Genomic DNA, 7,500 nt, shown 5'->3' with positions numbered 1-7,500 from the left:
CTCTCACAGACCTGTTAGTTTTGTCTTTAAGAAGCCCTCCCATTCTCCACTCATTACCTGTATTAACTGCACCTGTTTGAACTTATCTGCATGAAATACAGCTGTCCACACTCAATCAATCAGACTCCAACCTCTCCACAATGGGCAAGACCAGAGAGCTGTCTAAGGACATCAGGGACAAAATTGTAGACTTGCACAAGGCTGGGATGGGCTACAGAACAATAGGCAAGCATCTTGGTGAGAAGGCAACAACTCTTGGCGCAATAATTAGAAAATGGAAGAAGTTCAAGATAACAGTCAATCTTCCTCGGTCTGGGGCTCCATGCAAGATCTCACCTCGTGGAGCCTCAATGATCATGAGAAAGGTGAGGGATCAGCCCAGAGCAACACGGCAGGACCTGGTCAATGACCTGAAGAGAGCTGGGACCACAGTATCAAAGAAAACCATAAGTAACACACTCCGCCGTCATGGATTAAAATCCTGCAGCACATGCAAGGTCCCTCTGCTCAAGCCAGTGCATGTCCATGCCTGTCTGAAGTTTGCCAATGACCATCTGGATGATCCAGAGGAGGAATGGGAGAAGGTCATGTCGTCTGATGAGACCAAAATAGAGCTTTTTGGTTAAAACTCCACTCGCCGTGTTTGGAGGAAGAAGAAGGATGAGTACCACCCCAAGAACACCATCCCAACCGTGAAGCATGGAGGTGGAATCATCATTCTTTGGGGATGCTTTTCTGCAAAGGGGACAGGACGACTGCACCGTATTGAGGGGAGGATGGATGGGGCCATGTATCACGAGATCTTGGCCAACAACCAACTTCCCTCAACAAGAGCATTGAAGATGGGGCGTGGCTGGGTCTTCCAGCATGACAACAACCCGAAACACAGAGCCAGGGCAACTAAGGAGTGGCTCCGTAAGAAGCATCTCAAGGTCCTGGAGTGGCCTAGCCAGTCTCCAGACCTGAACCCAATGGAAAATCTTTGGAGGGAGCTGAAAATCTGTGTTGCCCAGCGACAGCCCCGAAACCTAAAGTATTTGGAGAAGATCTGTATGGAGGAGTGGGCCAAAATCCCTGCTGCAGTCTGTGCAAACCTGGTTAAGAACTACAGGAAACGTCTGATCTCTGTAATTGCAAACAAAGGTTTCTGTACCAAATATTAAGTTCTGTTTTTCTGATGTATCAAACACTTATTTCATGCAATAAAATGCAAATTAATTATTTAAAATCATACAATGTGATTTTCAGGATTTTTGTTTTAGATTCCGTCTTTCACAGTTGAAGTGTACCTATGATAAAAATTACAGACCTCTACGTGCTTTCTAAGTGGGAAAACCTGCAAAATCGGCAGTGTATCAAATACTTGTTCTCCCCACTGTGTGTGTGTGTGTGTGTGTGTGTGTGTGTGTGTGTGTGTGTGTGTGTGTGTGTGTGTGTGTGTGTGTGTGTGTGTGTGTGTGTGTGTGTGTGTGTGTGTGTGTGTGTGTGTGTGTGTGTGTGTGTGTGTGTGTGTGTGTGTGTGTTTGTGTGTATATATATATATATATATATATATATATATATATATATATATATATATGTATATGATATATATACATACATACATATTTTACATATGCACATTCATACGTATACCTTCACACATATTATATACATATAAACATTTCGATACATTTACACATATATATATATATATATATATATATATATATATATATATATATATATATATATATATATATATATATATATATATATATATATGATATATATACATATGATATATATACATACATACATATTTTACATATGCACATTCATACGTATACCTTCACACATATTATATACATACATATTTTACATATATACATTGATACATTTACATATATATATATATATATATATATATATATATATATATATATATATATATATATATATATATATGTTTGCAGTTCTGGGAACCGCATCCCTCCAGCGCAATGGCATTAATCATGCAGTGGTCCCCAGATAGTTATTTCATTAATATACGTACAGTTAGATCCTTCCTTCTTGTCTCATGGGACACACGAGACAAGTGCGTTGTGTGAATCTCATAGTTCGGTCTGATTATATCTCCGACTTCATTCCTATCATTTTTCTCTTTTGCTGAGGTAAATCCAAGCCGTGGCCCCCTGTAAAAGCCACGGCCGTGCCCTTCACGTAAGAATGCATCCTCACAGAAGACAAAAAAGAACAAAACACAAAACGCCCATGCTGTACGGAACAGGTGCAGCACAGCGGTAATTTCCACCCACTGGGCAGAAGAGATAGGAAGCACAACCAACACGACGGCGCCGCTGTGGGAATGCCGTGCCAGGGGGAATAGAGGTCCTCGCGAAGGCCAGCCATGGAAAAACAACACAACAAATGCAAACGTCGCACAGTACGCACGCGGCGCATTCTTTTTCAATCCGAATCTCCATCAAATAATTAATGATATCTATCTTCTTTTTCGATCCAAATCTCCATCTAATACTTATATCTATACTCTTTTCAACCCAAACCTATATCTAATAATAATTATATCACATGTTTTCCCTCAATTCCTGACACAGATCAGGGCTGGCACCACGCACACCACCGCTTTTAATAAATGATCGCATGCTCAATGGTGGCAGACCCACGCGCAGCCCTGGAGTAATTTATTATCGTACACAGAGCGGGTCACGAATGGCACACATCTTGTTCGGGTCTGCGCATGGGTTTACCATATCATCTTACCATCAGTCTTCGCTGACCACCGCAGCAGCGGGTGTCTCCCGCGGACGGCGGACATCTTCTTGCCTCTCCGCCCGGCGAGGCTGTTGCCAGGCGGAGGCGTGCTGTGCGGCTCAGGCCGCATGGCTTATGGACGGGCAGCGCATTGACTGGCACTGACCGCCGGTCGCCGCGGCACGGGCCAGGAATTCGGTGCAGGGCAATTTGTGTCACGGTGTTCGGAGCGAGACGATTCCGCAGCTTGGAATCATTTTGCCAGATGTAAAGTGGAGCCGCTTCCGGCCATCACGGCTGGGCCGTGTGCTGGCCGGGGCCAAACCAAAGCACCCGATTCGAGGTGACGACACATCGCTTTGGGTCGTCGCCCCCACCCCACACCACAGGGTCTATAAAAGGACGAGTTACGGGACCGTTCGAGCTTTGCGCGTCTGCTGGTGGTTTTCCGTTCCTGTCTGCTCGCTCCTGCTGGTACCTGCCATCCCGCCCACTGACTCCGCCCTTCTTCACCGTTGGCCTGCTGACTCCACCCTTCTTCACCATTCACTTGCTGACTCCACCATTCTTCACCATTCACTTGCTGACTCCACCCTTCTTCACCATTCACTTGCTGACTCCGCCTTCCTTCACCAGCTCGCTGCTGACTCCACCCTTCTAGGGTAATCTTCTAGAATGCAACATTATTAATTAGGAAAGTGGTTTAGATGGAGGACCCTCGGTCACGTGGTTGAGTTATTGGCGTTCACAGTCAGTTTGCGACCCGCAGCGTCACGGAATTATCCCTGTGCGACGGCCTGCAATTCTAGGGAGTCTGGTGGGAACCCGAGATAGCAATCCCCCCCACCGCCCCCCAGTGGTCTTCTCACCCGACCCCCGGCCCGCAACAATATACACACACGAAGGTGGATACTTTTGAAACACGAGAGTGCTCCGTTCCACCTTTTCACACCCACATATGGAGATAACCAACAGCACGCACATTGCACATTGTCGGCTATTCCTTTCATATAATATAATTCAAAGGACAGCTGTACAGTCCTTTCAGAAAGTATTCACACCCCTCCACTTTTGTCACATTTTGTTGTGTTACAACTTGAATTTAGAATGGATTAAATTTAATTTTTTTTTGTCAGTTTAGAGTTCAGTGCTGTGTGTCGTTGCTTTCGCAGTCCTAATTATTTCACCTGCAACTGTACCAAAGAATAACTTCTTAGGAATGTTGCTGTCTGAGAAAGGCATTCGTACAATGTGGAATAGAAAAGCATCTCGTTTATCAAATAATTTGGTGTGAAATTTATTATTATCGATATCAACTTGTAATTCTGAAAAAAGCGGAAGTGTGTTTGCTTTTCCTTTTTTAATTCGAGTTCTTTTGGATATGTATCATCATGAAGCTGATCAAATACAAACCCATCATGAATTGCTCGTAAATCATCAATTAATTAATAGAAAGATGCTTCCACACGTTTGCGCAGTTTTTCGGTCATTCCTACACATGTTCTGGACCCAATCACACGCATACATGTACAGGAACAAATTTGCAAAGAAAGGGGCCGGATCTGAACCCAAGGGTATCCCCACTGTCTGCTGGAGTATCTTGTTGCCAAATGTAAAAAAAACTGTTGTTTTGGAGAAATCAAATACTTTGTTCAAGCATATTTTTTGATTAACTGCATTATTATATTGATTTTCCTTTACAGGCCAGTTTGCTCTTTTTTGAAAGACTTATGTACACTTCTGTCCAATGTGGTTACAAAAAAGGTGTGAGGCTGTTGTTTTTCTAAAACAGTCCCAAAGTTACAAAGAAGAATACAAAAAGAATATAAGAACTAAGTCGATGGCGCGCAATCGCAAATCCCCACGCTTCCCACCTAAAGTAAAAAAGTTCCACCAGGATGACCCAATATCAAATTTTTAGTTAACATGTTTCCCATGACCATAAGTCCCCATTCCAAGGGGCATGAACCAGGGTCAAATCTAAAAAAAACTCATGACATATTACATGCGTACAATAATGTGACCTGTATATACAAAGTTTCATTAAAAAAATGTTTCAAATGTGCCTGTAATCGTGTCGGAATATAATAGAGTCGTAACCAGAACAGCACTGGGTAGAGATGTTTTGTAGCCCAATGATGGACCAGATCGCCATGCGCTCTACCGGGTGCCATTCAAGTTGTATACAGTTTACTTTAACCATAACCGAATCGGCTTGTTCTTGCCACCTACCCAAATCATTCCACCAAGTTTTGCAATAACCACAACCTTTTGCAATCCACAACCTTTTGAAACATCGTGCAATACATCATTTTTGGCCCAATCTCTCAATTGTGAAGAATCACTTAAATTATTGTATCTGGATATTCACCAAAATCTCATCAATTCCCTGCAACACACCCTACCTGTCCACCAAGTTTCATCAGAATCTGTCTATTACTTTTGGAGATATCCTCCTCACAGGCAGATAGACAAACATGTGAAAACATAACCTACGTCCATCTTCGGTGGCAGAAGTAAAAAAAAAAAAAAAAAAAAAAAAAAAAAACATTCCAGGACAACTTAGTCATCTACCTTGGCATTAATGGTGGAAGATTGCAGATATTCACTTGCCACTTGAGCAGGTAGATCATCGGTGTCTCGCGTACACCTTATGCAAATTCAGGCACACAAAGAATCCCCTGAAAAAAGTTTAATTCACGAGTTGATGAGGCAGTAGTACTCGATGATTACTCGTCAACGGTAACCAGAAAAGCAATCCCCCAAATTTGGAAGGGCTTATGGCAAGAAGCATTTGATCGTTTCAAAATTAAAGAGTTAGCATTTACATCACGACTTTCAACTCTGGGTGAAGCATCCTCGACAACAGCAGTGACCTTCACCATATTCATCGTCCATGGATTCACATGGGCTTTTGTTTAGGCACTTTTCTCAACTAGGCCCTTTCTGATAAGATTGGCAGAAACACCTTAAGGTTCTTGTTGTGATTTCTCCCTCTGTGATGGACTTTAGACTTTGAAGCATCCTTGTTCCTGGGATGGCAGCTATATTCCCTGGGGGCATATTCCTGCAGACAATGCCCATATTTTCATCATGACTTACATTGATCCACTATTCATGGAGAAGCTTCCACAGAAATCACGTGCAACACAAGATCACCAGCAGATATCAGGGCACTTCTATACGAACTACGACGATACAAATCGCAAAGACATCAGCAAACAATGGACAAACACACAGTCGGACTGCCTAAAAACCACACACATTATTTTTTGCATGCAAAGTCAAGGCTCATGGAAGATCTAGAACACAAGATGGATCAAGACACAACAGAACAAAAGGAACAAAAGGAACAGCAGAAAGATGAGGGTGGGGTGGAGGGTAGGACACCAAAAGCAAGGTTAAAGGATAAAACAGAGGGAGACTTGGGCAAATAGAACAATTTCATTGGTTGGTGGTATATGTACTGCATTTGTCATCTCTGCACCCATCTTGCCATTAACAATGCCTTTTGTCTACATCTAAAATTGATTAAAGAAGCTGAAATCGACTGAAATTTGCAAACATATATTTTATTGCTGGAAAAAAAGTTTTTTTTGTGTGTGTGCAAAGAATCAAAATAGTGATACAAGAAAAAGCTCAAAGTGAGGGAGATGCGAGAAACCAAAGTGAACTGGCAGGAGACACAATTGCAAAGACAAGAGTTAAAATGTACATGGAAATCATACCCAGACTGAGATCTTGCTGAATCTCCCTTTGTGAACTACATGTCATGGGACCTAAACCAAGTACCCAACATCAAGACTCATCAGCCCAAATAGGAAGGCCAAACAGACCTACACATTGGTTGCAATTCAGAATTTTCCTTCTCCTTGACAAGTTGCCTTCACCACGGTTATAAAGGCCCTCCTCCCCAATAACATCCCAATTCAAAGCACCACTACGACTTGAACGTAACATCAGAAATGTGCCATGTGCAGAATTTGTATTTTTAAAGCAACATCATTTGAGGACTTGCCACAAAATAATGCATTTATCAAGAAACTAACCTTGATGCATAGCTATTATATAATACAGGAGATTCATTATATTCTTAAATTATTTTCCACGGCCATGTAGCCCACAGCTGGTGTCGAAAATAAATGTCCTGTATGTAACCTTTATAGACAAAATTATTACCGACCAATTCTGTTGCCATCAATTGCACGTATGAGAAAATTGCCATAAGTCAGAGCAGTCAAAAAATGTTCTCGATGTCATAAAATCGGAACATGGTTTGGGGGGGTGGTGCAGGGGGGCAGCACTTACAGTTCATTGGATGACTGGATTGGAGTGTGAACGCAATCAAATAAAAATGGATACAAAAGTTTAGGCTCATGTAGGAGCCAACATAAAAGTACTATAAAAACTCGGCGAGACCATCTTCTCATACATCTAGAAATAAAAACATTTCGTTTTTCAACAAGAATGCATCAGAACCTTTATAGTTTGCATTCCTTAAGATTTTTGCATCGATGTTTCAAACGGAGTGGGTCAAGACACAATGTGCTATGTTCTCCAATAATAAACTACATTTTTAACGTACTCCTTCAGATGAAAGGGATAGTGTGCTACAGAAGACTGTGAATTCATTATATATTTATTCCATCAACATCGATTAAAAGAAGAGCCCTGTTAAAATCCCGAGATCTCAGTCAAAATTGGCCTGTAATTAATGTCACAATTTATGGCATACAAAATGTCCAT

The 7,500-nt window shown here is 41.9% G+C and overlaps 1 protein-coding gene across 5 annotated transcripts in view; it reads right to left on the bottom strand.

Moving 5' to 3' along the window:
• Window positions 1-7,500, bottom strand: part of LOC147021448 (TOX high mobility group box family member 4-like) — a 195,548-nt gene that overhangs the window by 97,536 nt on the left and 90,512 nt on the right. The window contains exon 3 of one of the 5 annotated variants that reach the window (XM_085891400.1): window positions 5,329-5,435. The exons of the other annotated variants lie outside the window; for them this stretch is intronic. The gene's annotated coding sequence lies outside the window, so the exon portion shown is untranslated. The remainder of the gene's footprint in view (window positions 1-5,328; window positions 5,436-7,500) is intronic. 5 annotated transcript variants of the gene reach the window in all.

The sequence above is a fragment of the Eptatretus burgeri genome, chromosome 8, assembly GCF_056783735.1.
Source record: "Eptatretus burgeri isolate ZD-2024b chromosome 8, Ebu_testis_v1, whole genome shotgun sequence".
In the NCBI taxonomy this organism is placed as follows: Eukaryota; Metazoa; Chordata; class Myxini; order Myxiniformes; family Myxinidae; genus Eptatretus; species Eptatretus burgeri.
Note: the sequence above shows the minus strand (reverse complement) of the source record. Positions and strands in the feature narration are given on the sequence as shown.